Genomic DNA, 13,405 nt, shown 5'->3' with positions numbered 1-13,405 from the left:
CAGAATACGTTTCCAAAATTAAACATATAGTTCCTATTACTGACAAATTTTGTTACTTTTCTGACAAGAGCTATAATGTATAGTACGGAAGAGGGTAAAACAGCCTTTTAACTTAATGTTTTAATATATACCATTGTTCGCCCACATTTGTCAATACGGCTAAAGTTGAGTTAAAGCGTGTGAAACAAAGTTGACATAACCAAGAGTATACTTTAAATGAAGATTATGGAATTTAGCTTTTGAATTAGCTTCTCTTCCACCAACAAGTGCGGCAGCAAAGCAACATTCAAATAGAGATTATCACCAAGTTCAAACATGGCTTGGAAGCAGCCTAAATGCTAGAGAATGGGGTTGGAGACAGGTAGGATCTGAACTCAAACCAATCGTTACCACTCTACAACCTGCTCCAGCTGAGCTTCTGCGGATGATCCCTCGTAAATGCAATTAAGTCTGTGATTTGAAATGTGAATGCGGTAAAACTGGTCCAGTCGGTTCATCAATTTGTAGACAATGCAAGGGAGTATCTTGTTCAAATGAACATAGAGATTTTGAGGGTCAACCTCAAGTAGAGGACTATGATTAAACTTAAGCTTAACCAATGTTGATAAATATACTAATATACAAGTTGGTAAACCAAAATAAACCTCTCCGATACGGGACGCAATTAATAATATTAAGAAAATAATTAAGAAAATATAATTGATATTAATTACTTTAGTCGTCAGTAGTTAAACGTAATTCTACTGAAGTCGTTTTAAGAAACTTAATTCCTAAAATAATTTTAAACATAACTATTGTTGACGTTTGAATTCTAGCGTATGCCTCTTTAACAATTTTTGGAAATTTAGGGTATATAATTCGATTCATTCACAATAAATGATTAGAAATCCGCAATTGCATGAACCTTTGGTTGAAGCCCTGCAATTGGAAGGCTAGACGTTTCTCGTAACCCTAGCCGATCGCCACGCACTTCTTTATTCTAACGTTGGGAGTAGAAGCAAAACGTTTGCTCCGATTTGCCAACTGCGGACGCGGTGACCGACACACAGACAGACAGACACCCCCCCCCACACACACACGTCCAGTATAATACCTCTCCGTGACGTCATCGTCACTTAAAGAGGTAAAAATATAGTGGGAATAATATATTTTAGGTTTTAAACCCTCTTTGCATTTATTTCGCTTGAAAGCGTTTCGAAATACTCAAAAATTAGATTTGCCTTACCTTCTGGGCTGGATTGTGAACTTCCGGTTAGTTGTACGACAACATACCTTCTGGGCTGGATTGTGAACTTCCGGTTAGTTGTACGACAACATATCTGTTGTATTAATTATGTGTTTGAAAGTAATCTACAATTGAAGCCTAATAACTTGTTAATCGGGTTAGTAGAATCAGAGTTATTAAACTTTTTCTCGATTTTGGAAATGTACTCTGAATATAGAAACCATGAAATGCTTTAAATTCCCATTTTTAAATGAGGCTAATCTTCAGAGTCAGATTGTGAACTTCTGGTTAGTTGTAGGACAAAATATTGTAAAAGGTGAATTATGTGTTTGAAGGCGATCTACAATTGAAGCCTAATTACGTGTTAATCGGTAATTAGAACCGGAGTTATTAAACGTTTTCTCGATTTTGTCCGCCATTTTCCAATATGGCGGAAATTCCTCCAATGGGAGAGTGGGAGACCACACCACGTTAAAGAGCGCCCAAAAATCTATAAGATCTGAAATTTTCAGCTTTGTTTCAATTTGTTGCGGGTTCCCTCTATTTTTGGGCTAAAATGACTGTACTATACGTTCAACGTTCTTCCTACATAAATCCGTTTTTGGTACCGGTTCATCCCTAAACAGATGTATTAACGTTATATTATTGAGATTTTTAGATAACCTAGCTAGGTTAAACATTCTTCCTACAAAAATCCGTTTTTGGTACCGGTTCATCCCTAAACAGATGTATTAACGTTAAATTATTAAGATTTTTAGATAACCTTGGCAGGATTTATATAAGGCCTAGTTTAGATTCGATATATCGGAAGTAGATAATTGTAAACAGTAATTTTTTGGAAAAACAATATTATTATTTGGGAAATCAATGAAGATAAACAACAATATTTTAGAAAGGGCGTAACATTGTTACACTATTTTCAAAACATTACTAACCTAAATCTAACCAAACGAAACAATACCTAAAAAACATAACCGAACTCTAACGGTACGCTGCGTTTACGAGAACCGCTGTATCGGTTTTTGCTGTAACGGGTAAACTGCCATTTCGGGAACCGCTATTTAGGGAACTGCTGTTATGAGGACCGCTTTTATGAAATCCGCTCATACGGTAACTGCTCATGTGAGGGCTTCCCAATGTCACAGACTTGTGCACGAATAGTTGTCATAGACTTGTGCACACAAAGATTCAGTGATGTCATAGATCAGTGTACAAAAGCTGTCATAGATTTTTGCACAAACAGATGTCATAGACCTGTGCACAAACAGATGTCATAGATCAGTGTACAAAAGCTGTCATAGATTTTTGCACAAACAGATGTCATAGACCTGTGCACAAACAGATGTCATAGACTTGTGCACAAACAGATGTCATAGACTTGTGCACAAACAGATGTCATAGACTTGTGCACAAACAGATGTCATAGATTAGTGTACAAAAAGATGCCAAAGACTTTTGCACAAACAGATGTAATAAACTTGTGCACAAACAGATGTCAAAGACTTTTACATAAACAGATGTCATAGATTTGTGCACAGATGTCATAGATTTGTACACAGATGTCATAGATTTGTACACAGATGTCATAGATTTGTACACAGATGTCATAGATTTGTACACAGATGTCATAGATTTGTACACAGATGTCATAGATTTGTGCACAGATGTCATAGATTTGTGCACAGATGTCATAGATTTGTGCACAGATGTCATAGATTTGTGCACAGATGCCATAGACTTCGGCACAAATAGTTGTCATAGACCCCTGCTTAAAGGGATGTCATTGACTTGAGCACAAGCAGATGTCAAAAACCTGTGCACAAACAGATGTCATAGACTTGAGCACAAAAAGATGGAATACACTTGTTAGCACAAAGATGTTATATATTTGTGCACTAAGAGATGTCAACGACCTGTGCACAAAAAGATGTCATAGTCTTGAGCACAAACAGATGTCATAGACTTGTGAACGCGGAGTTGACATAGACTTGTGAACACGGAGATGACATAGACTTGTGAACACGGAGATGACATAGACTTGTGAACACGGAGATGTCATAGATTTGTGCATAAACAGATGTCATAGATATTAAAGATCAATAGTTGCATGTTCAAGTAAATAAGTGGGTACCTCGACTAGGAGAGGTAAAAAATTTTGCTTGCCAACTTGTTTTATAAACGATATATTTATCAGTTTCGCTTTCAGGTATGCAAATGCTACAACCGGAAAAGTCGGAATTCTGGAAGTATGAGTTTAAAAAATTTCTTCAAATTTAAATTAGTCTTTGCCAGAAACTGAAACGTTTTGTTTTTGATATTAAGATTAACACATGCTATCTTTTTCACACAGGCGTTACTTTATCACAATTCATTTTTAAATATGTACCAATATATGGCGGCTATTATCCTACAATTATTAAACATAAGGTAAGTCTCCAGACTACAACGACATAGATTGGTAAATTTTTCGTTAGCGGTTTCTTGTGAATCCGTTTACCGTTAGTAATTTACCAAATACCGTAAAAATTTACCGATTTTCAAATACCATATTTTTGCCTTGTAAATTACCTCCGTAAATAACCCTAAATTATCATTACCTCTACGGGTGTTGATGACATAATGGAGAGGTATTACACTAGACGTGTCTGTTTGTGTGTGTGTGTGCGTCGGTCAGTGTGTTTGTCTGTCGCCGCGTTCGCAGTTGGCAAATCGGAGCAAACGTACCTCCGGACCGCGTTAGCAGTTCTACTCCATTATCATCGTTAGGGTTAAGATGTACGCTGCGATGGGCTAGGGTTACGAGAAACGTCTAGCCTCTCAATGGCAGGGCTTAGTGAAAATAGCGAGTTTTAAGCGCGTACGCATAAGAACAAAACTCCAACAGTTGGATAATCTCATACAGTACATTAGCGAGTTAGAAAACATGGTATTGTTCTGCCTTAGCACACAATAAACCAGAATGCCATCCTTACCACCAATATCACTGGGCTAATCCGGGTATCCTAATTTGCTTGACTTGTTACTCATCTAAAACAGATTTGCTTTAAAGCCCATAGAAGTAGAAGGGAAAAATGCGACAAGTATACTTCAAGGCTATGAGGTAACACGGTCTTAATAGGTGTTTCTTCGGGTTTTCCCAAGATAGTCATAAATGTGCTTGGAATTTTCTCTTAGGATTTTGAATTTATCATATGGTTGTTTAATGTGGAAGATTTCTACCAAATTGAAAACTGGTTACCGACACCGACCTATGTGGAGACTGATCTACTTCTAGTCTCACGCCCTCCTGACAAGTTCCCGAAGTATTCGACTAATTTCATCAACTTTGATACTTGGGTATGTTGTTAAAATAGCAAGTCTCGTTTAATCGGCTCATTTTAAATTAGAGATGGCCGATACCGGTGCAAACATAAACCGATACCAATATTTACTCACTATGATCCAAAGCCCGATACTTCAACCGATACCGATATTTTTAGTAGTACAGTGCCATTTACATATATGTATTAAAAATACAAGGAAATAGTTATAATTTCATGAATTATACTACAATTACAACGTTTAGCGGTACTTCAAAAAATAATACAGAGGCTTGTCTTTTTTGACTAGTATATGCTAAGAGGTCCTTTTATCCTCATACTTCTAGTAACTAATAGTGATTTATCATTGCATTATTGAAAGCAAATGTTAAATTAATTCAAAATATTCACGAAACTAAATTTTTTCCTTTTTTTTTATTTCAAAATATGATGAAATAAAATATTTATTTTTATCAACAGTTTCATAGCTATTTTCGCTTATTAGTTATTAGATGAACTAAAATCTGGTACTTTTTATATAAATGAGAAGTCATCGCGATTGACATTTATAAAAATGAGATATTATCACCATCAATTCGTTACTGAAAGACCTAAAATGTCATGTAGCGCCATATAACGCATTTTGAATGAGTATCGGCTAGTGCTGTGCGAGTACTCGATAAGACTCGAGTACTCGATAAGAGATTTTCTGAGACTCGAAAAAGTTACGAGTATCAAACCAAGGCTCGATAAATACTCGAACCTGCTTTTGGAAAGCCTTGAACTCTGAAAATAGGATGTAGTAGCTATAAAATTCCACAAGAAAGTAACGCTTATTGGTTAACAGACGCACATTAGTGCTCATTGGGTAGTTTAGATCATAATGCCAGTGCAATGTAGTAGGGTAGTAGCTCCTAGCTGGTAAAATAGTGTAAGTAAAAGTAATGAAATACCATTAATGGCGCGTTTACTACTTTTATTTTATTTATTTATTTATTTATTTATTTTTTAAGTTTATGTTAGAAATTTTTGTTTAAAACTTTGCGCGAAGTATAACAATGGCAACAAGTGACTTCGGTGAGGAATGAGATTCCGAAGAAGATATTAATGAGGAATTAAGTTAGTTAAATTTAAAGGGAAGAAGACTAATACCGTCTGGGAATTGATGGAAGTTGTTGTCGATGATCAAAATTACACCAAATGAGAGCAATAAATTAACAGAAAGTGTGAAAACACTAGAAAATCAATTCCCAATTACTCGATAAATACTCGAAACAAATTTTCCAACTACTCGATACTCGATTCGAGTACTCGAGACTCGGCTCGATACTCGATAAGGGAAAATTTCAATACTCGAGACTCGACTCGAAACCAAAAATTTAAGGCTCGCACAGCCCTAGTATCGGCTTAGTATCGTATAAAACCAACCGATCCGGTACTGAAGATTAAAATCTTTAATATCAATAATATTTATTTAGTTATCTAAGAAAAACCTCTTTAGTGGATGATAGATAGCTCTCGTCTCGACTCTGAGAAGGTTATTTTGGTTTCCCAATATGTTAATAAAACGTAATTTCGATTTTAGCGCCTGTGGGTGCTTTTAAATAAATAGCATTAGAAAATAGCATAATAGCATATTCAGGTGGGTATATCCCTCTCTACTCGGAGAGGTATTATTTTGGATCCCAATTTGTTTTACTTCATTATCTTAATTTTTACAAGTGACAACAGAAAGTTGTATATTCCTGTTAGTTAAGTAGGTTGACAGTTCTCGTTCTGACTCGGAGAGGTAGTAATTTGATTTTCCCATTTGTCATTTTTACCTCTCCGAGTGACGTATGTCACGGAGAGGTTCTGTAACGATCGTGTGTGTCTGTTTGTGTGTTTGTGTGTGTGTTTGTGTGTTTGTGTGTGTGTCTGTTGTTACACCCACGTGACCGCGTTCGCAATTTCCAAATCGGAGCAAACGTGTTCGCCATTTCCGAACTGCATTCACAGTCTCGGAAATGGCTCCTCTACTTGAGTTCTCACACCACCATCTTCTGGTCTTTGTCCATTCCACACGGACACCAAACTGTACATACTGGCTTCCAATCACCACCATCTTCTGGTCTTCGTCCATCCCACTTGACACCAGTCTGTACACCTGGCTTCGACACCACCATCTTCTGGTCTTTGTTTTTGTCCATCCCACATGGACACCAGTCTGCACACCTGGCTTCTACTCCATCGTCCTCGTTGACATTCGCGGCGATCAGCTAGGGTTACGAGAAACGTCTAGCCTCCCTAGGGTGGGTTGTCCACGATAGGTTTTCGCAATTGCGGTTGTTCTTGCTTTTAGCTGTAGTTCGACACCCTTATATACTACCTATTTGATTAAGGCGAAGCAACCGGCGTATGCTTCATTTCAAACGCCAATATTAGTCAAGTCTCTCAAGAATGTTTAATTGTTCTTTTTTAAAACGATGTAAGGTTCAATAAGGCGAATAACTAACGAAGAAAATATTAAATATTAATTATATTTATTTTAAAATTTAAGATAATCTTGTTTCTCAATTCAAAATTAATACGGAAAGAGTTAAAAAGCAGTCTATGTTTTTGTCTGTGTGTGTCCGTCCGTTGTTACAGTAGTGCGCTGCGTTAGAAGTTCGTTTTGTTTTGATGTGTATAGAAATCCTACTGAACCATAATATTCCCTTTATCCTTAATATAAAGTGAAAATGTGGAAATATTTTTCGTAATTATGATGCATTTAGTACTTTTGTAGCTTTAAAGCTCTATTTCATTTTGATATTCCAAAGATTTTTTTTAATATTATTATTTAAAATGGATGTTTATATATTACTTAAGCTATACTACATCTGTTTATAGCATAATCCTTTCTAAAGTGAATACAAGCACAACGTTACTATGTTGGTCAAATGAACTTTTATTAGTCAATAGGCCTAGTGAACCAAAAAGTAAACGCTTGAGTTTGGTTTTCGTTTCTGTAATGCAGAGACATTAACGGTTCATAGTGAGCCGAAAATTAAATACACTTATAAATAATTAGGCTTAGATTTTATGGTCATGGTGGAAATCTGGGCCGCGTTCAGCAGAGCTCAGCGCTGTTAGCAGTGTCCTACATAACGGGATTTTGTTTTTGAATTTTGACGTCACGGTGCATAGCGCTGAGCTAGCGCGGTCTTCAAAGAAAATAGTCGGCTTTTTGGATAACGTGACGTAAAACGCGTAGTTCTCAGCTTGGCGAAAAGACCATGGAGGAGTTAATACAAATAGCTCTATGGGACTATAGCTATTTAATTGGCGTGAAACCAGTTGATCACGCGAGAATTTTAAGAGATATGTTAGTTTAATTATAAAAGTTGTTAGCTATCTCTATAAAAATGTTATCATACAATTTTTGTTAAGCCTTGGTACCTTGCACGCTTTATTGCGCTAGCGTCATTTATAAAACGCCGATGACCGGAGAAAAGCTATGACGACAGACCTCACCGGTAAACATTTCCAAAATCCGCTGTCTTTTTTGGTGAGCTCTGCTGAACGCAGCCCAGACCAGTGAAAGGTCTGATCGTAATCGGATAATAGCTTCGTGTTTTCATGCTTTTTATGGTACGCATTTACTTTCAGTGTGTGTAGCCACAAATAAGCTTTGGTGTTATGTAACGTTAACAGTCATGTTGACAAACTAAGAAAATCGTTGAGATGAAACGAGAGGATAGTGTTTACATGGCAACCCTGTTGTGAATATGGCTTTGAACATAGAGGGCATACAGTTGAGGAGTAGAAAATCGGGCCTTTACAAACACGTAAAGGTAATATCCCTCCAAAGTTTTATCTCTTCATTTCCCGTTTTTACCCCATCGGATGATTTTAATGTGTACAAGTATATCATTATTGGATGTAATCGTTTATCCTGTGTGGTTTTAGTTAGTAGGTAGCTATCTGTAGCACTGGAAAAATATGATATCGGTATAAATATAACCAAAGGTATAGGTAAAGATTACATAAAAAGAAATACGTTTCAGTACCAATGGTTTGTTGTATTCATTTCCATTCATTACCAGTTAAACGAAGAAGGTCACACTTAACTTAACCCCCCCCCCCAAGAAAGTCTAAAGTACGAAGAGGGAAATTGCAGTGCAACCTTTGTTTCATAGTCGCGGCATTAGAAATGTAGCATTTCGAAAAACGAAATTAAATGTATGAATTCGTGCAACACCCTGGTTTGGCATCCACTATTAAATATTTACATTTTCCTTTCGAATTATGTCAAAGTTCGCTTGGTCTTTTTAGACAGAGTGTTTCAAATATTCAATACTGAGCTCTCAACACGTGCTCCCTTCAAAATAATTAATTTCATGATAAAATGTTTTCGGAAAATGTAATTGTTCTTGAAAAAGCGTAGATATGTAATTTTTTAAATTAATTTAGAGGGAATAGATCGATTAACAGTAAAATCAGTTGATTGAATTTAATATTGATTAAGGATTAAATGGATAAAAATAACTAAAAAAATTGCAATATCTGTAACTTCAGCCAATTGATAAACCTCACACATATCGTTTGTTTTTTCGGCCTTGGTCCAAACCAAGACGTTTTTTTATAATATCTGTTACTTCAGTCTTAATGTAATTAAATTTTGAATAATTATGTTTGCTTTACCGTCATACATTTGGGGTTGATCTATTTCTAATTGCTTAAAGAAGTACTTAAGTATCGTTAATTACATTTAACTTATATCCAATAACATTTATTTCGATAAGCATATAATGTTGCACTTTATTTATGAAAGAAGCTTAAAAACGACGGTATTTGAAATATGGAAGAAAAATACAGTGGTGTCGAGATCAGACCAACAGCTCCCTTTATGTATAACCCCCAATACTGCCAACGGGTGATGTCATACTAAATTATTAAGGGTGTAAATAAATGTTTAGAATTCATGTTTTATTGTATGCAAGTGACAACGAGTGACAAGGTACAAAAAGAATACTGGAGAATGCAACAAAATATTTTAAAGCACTGTCCTATGATTAGTCTTAGAACGTGGGCCTCAAATTGCAACCTCTTAACTGTTTGGTAAACACCTCAACGTAAATATTCGACGTTTCTACCATTGTGGTCTAGGCACTCTTCCAGACGACTGTCCATGTCTTGCAATACATTTGCAGGCAGTAAACTCATGACTCATGGTAAGACTAATGGTATTGCCGTCTTGGGAAATCCTCGTCCGTTAAGGCTTGATGTAGGGGGTTTGATAATGCCAGTAATGATGCCCTTGTAAACTGGCACAAACAGTAGAATGGCTTAGTGCAACTTCTTGTTCCACCGCTCTACTATTAGCATGAGTTGGCTTCAAAACGTGCTACGATGTCAAAATCTATATCCTCATTACAGACTATACAGTCTCTTCTACGTTCATGATCTTGCACTACCGAAATCACGAAGGTGCTCGCCAATGTCGGAAAAGGTGCTTCGCACCGGATGTTGTCGGTGTGGAAACCGTTCGGCATAAAGCACTACCATTAGTTGAACGTTACTGCGACCTTCACCCAAAACAAACATCCTGTCCAATTTGTCCTGGTTAGAACAGGTTGGCATTTTGCTAGGAAACGAGACTAACTACTGTAATTCTTATACTTAGCTCCAACACTGAAGACCCTGTATATCAAAAGGGACCGGAAGTACCTCAAAGTTGAGTTTTCAAAGATTGCCAGATTGAGCAGGTCATGGGATTTAAAGTGATGAAGGTCGCTTTAACGTTCAACAAGTGACACCGCGGTATGTTTTTGGTGCTCCAATGTCCTCACCCGATAGGTCCCAACAATTACCATCCTGGTTTTTCGGCTCAGCGTTGCGGTATTGCCGGTTCCATTAGAAATACAAGGTCTGTAGTGTTACAATTGTAACAATACTCCTGTTAAAAATGCACACATACTGTACCCCCCCCCCCAAAAAAATTTTTAAATTTCGCGCCTTTTCAATAGCTCTCTTTTCAATATGGGAAAAATGATTTTAAATGACAATTTCTTAAGTGTAAGGATTAAACAGGAAAATGGAGGCTGAGTGAAAGATAGGTGTAGTTTTAATTATAATTTGTTAGTTTAATTATAAGGTATCCATGAATTTACCAAAAACATTCGTGTTTTGGGTTAATTTCACATTAATTATACTTGATTAAGTTTAATTTAACGGTTTATCTAGTGTGGATTTAGTTTATAATACAATTTTCAATGAAATATTAACTTTAATTGCAATTACTCTAAAATATGTATGCGCTTTTGATGTATTTTAATGATGAATTAAATTAATTCGAAAGTGAAATAGGAAACATCTGTGGCTGTGCGAAAAACTTTTGTTGTTTTAATCTTAATTTGAGCGCAGTTCGGGAGAGTCGTTTAAGCTTAAAAGTATAATTTATTGGAATTTTTTACCCTAATTGGAACGTTTTGTGCAGTTTAACATTTTTGCCACAGTCATTATTTTACCCTAAACTTTTGAATTTCGCGCCAATTAATGTACTTTAAACGTAGTTGAAATTAACTGAAGTGTGAAATAGAAAAAATTGGGATTTACTAACGGCTTGGTAGTTTTAATCTTAATTAAACAGTTTATTGTAAAGTTATTTGAGCTTTTAATCCAAAAAATGAATATTTTCGGTTTAATTCTACGTTAATTTTATTTAATTGATTTAAAATTAACGTAGGATTGTGTTTCGGCAGTGTACATTTAGGTTATAAATGACTTTCAATATATACTTAACCTTAATTGCAATTTTTAGTGGGTTTTGAATCTTATTTTACCTTAAACTTTCCAATTTCGCGCCTATTAATGTACTTTAAAGAAAATTTAAATTAACTAAGTATGAGATAGAAAACATGGGGCTATACTAAGAGCTTGTGCAGTTTATATCTTAATTAAGTATTTTATTTCAAAGTTACTCGAGTTCTCATCCAAATATGTATATTTCATGTTTGAATTCACGCTAATTATACTTAATTAAGTTGAAATTAATGAAGGATTGGGGTTGGCAATGTTGATTTAGCTTATAAAATGAGTTTCAAATCACCTTAATTGTAAAGTTTAGAAGAGTTTTTCATTCTTGCCAACGCAATGTGTTAAATATTTATCATACCACGTGCTAAATTTGAGGTAACATAAAGATCATCTATAACATATGTTAATGAATGATGTGATTCTATAGTTTATCAGCTTTGGCTTCAAAAACAGTAATTAAATTAAATACCTAAACAATTCATAGAAATTTAGACAAATAAACAAACGGCAACGTGAACTGTGGAGATAGCCAACAACGTAACCCTCCGTTGCTGACGTGGTTACGTTGGAAAAATCTGCGCTGATGTAAACATGGAAATTATTTGACCACCACTGTTACTTATATTTATGAATTAACAAAATCCACTGTTGGTAACAAATGGTTTTTAAAATGATTAACGTAACATAACATACTGACTGGTTCAATAGTACAGAAATTCTTTTAATGAATGATCTGGTCCTCTAGGTTGGTTGAGTTTCAGGAATTATCTCACACACCTTCACAATTAGTAGCATTTTAGTGAGATTAACAAATAATGAAACCTTGTATACCTCAAATGAGAATGTTGAATTAACTGCGCTAACGTAAACACGACGACTCTTAAAACTGCCGTAAGGAAAACACATTGAACTTTTTGTCATCTTACCAGTAGTATTTTGAAGTTGTCGATCTTTTCACAGGGTGAAAAGCATTATCTTTATTTCAACACGTTAATAATTTGAATAGGTATGCCATTTATTGGAAGCGCACACGGTAAATACAGCATAAAAAGCCTAGTGTTAACCCCATAGAGATACGGTTAACCCGGTTAGGCTATGTTTCTAGCATAAAATTGAGCAGACTATACACAGGATTCCAAAACAAATGAGAGCTGGAAATCAGCCCTTAAAATAATCTTTAAAGAGTAACTAAAATAGGGTAATGGCAGCCCTCTGCCTTCGACTGTATTAAGCTCTATGGGGAAATAACATGGAGTGCTATTAGTCGATACAACTTAAGCCTTGGCCATAAAGAATGTCGAAAAACTTACTTCAAAAGATATAAAAACCTCTATTAACTGTAATAATTTACCTGAATTACTTTTCTAGACGAAAATTCGACCTGATAGCGACCTATTTCTTATCAAGGATGCTACAGTTAATTAGAAAATACATATAAAGGTGCTCAAGCTCGGACGAAATACCAAAGTAATTTGTTAGAGTCTACTGCTAAGAAATTAGGAAAATCAGCAAGAAAGCCAACATTTACAATTAGTCAACGTAACTTGTTAGCACCCACAAACTTAGGACCTTCTAGTTGTCAACGAGAACGAAATGAAGAAAATAAGTTTAAGCGCGCTATAAGGTTAGGCTGACCTCTGACCCAAAAGTAATTTTTTGACGTACTATCTTAATTAGTTAAATTGCAAAAATTAGAATTCATTAATTAAAAATCGAAACAGGTAAGTTTCCCATTTAATAAATGCTTGTTAATTTAGATGTATTCCGAAAACTAACTTCGCTATACTTTTTCCGTATGGCCTGTCTCAATTGCCTTAAAAAACCGAAACATTTTTAATGCTTTTTCTATGGGACGCTAACCCTAAAAGGTGTGACTTTTTCTTTAACATTACGGAAGGGTGTCATGTCATATCTACAAGGGCCTACCGGCCCTGTAGAATAATTTAATATTTTGGCTCCACACATAGATATTTCATCTATTATCAGAAGTTTCAAGCCTAAAAGAGAACATCTTTTTCTGTTCAAAGTGTCGTTGTCCATTGGGTTCATCTTGCCAGAAAATTGGTTAGTTGGCAAATTAAAGGCAGAGTGAAGAGTGACA

General features: G+C 35.5%; 1 long non-coding RNA gene across 1 annotated transcript; it reads right to left on the bottom strand.

The window, feature by feature from the left end:
- Window positions 1-9,455: 9,455 nt before the first annotated feature.
- Window positions 9,456-10,355, bottom strand: LOC149644081 (uncharacterized). Its single transcript, XR_016372044.1, has 2 exons — window positions 10,216-10,355; window positions 9,456-10,132 (listed from the first exon to the last, which is right to left on the bottom strand). It is a non-coding gene; the product is annotated as an uncharacterized LOC149644081 (long non-coding RNA).
- Between the last annotated feature and the right edge of the window lie 3,050 nt (window positions 10,356-13,405).

This window comes from Phalangium opilio, unplaced genomic scaffold (assembly GCF_054372755.1).
Source record: "Phalangium opilio isolate 3A_F unplaced genomic scaffold, DU_Popi_V2 ptg000091l_1, whole genome shotgun sequence".
Lineage (NCBI taxonomy): Eukaryota > Metazoa > Arthropoda > Arachnida > Opiliones > Phalangiidae > Phalangium > Phalangium opilio.
This window is presented reverse-complemented; position numbering and strand designations above follow the sequence as displayed.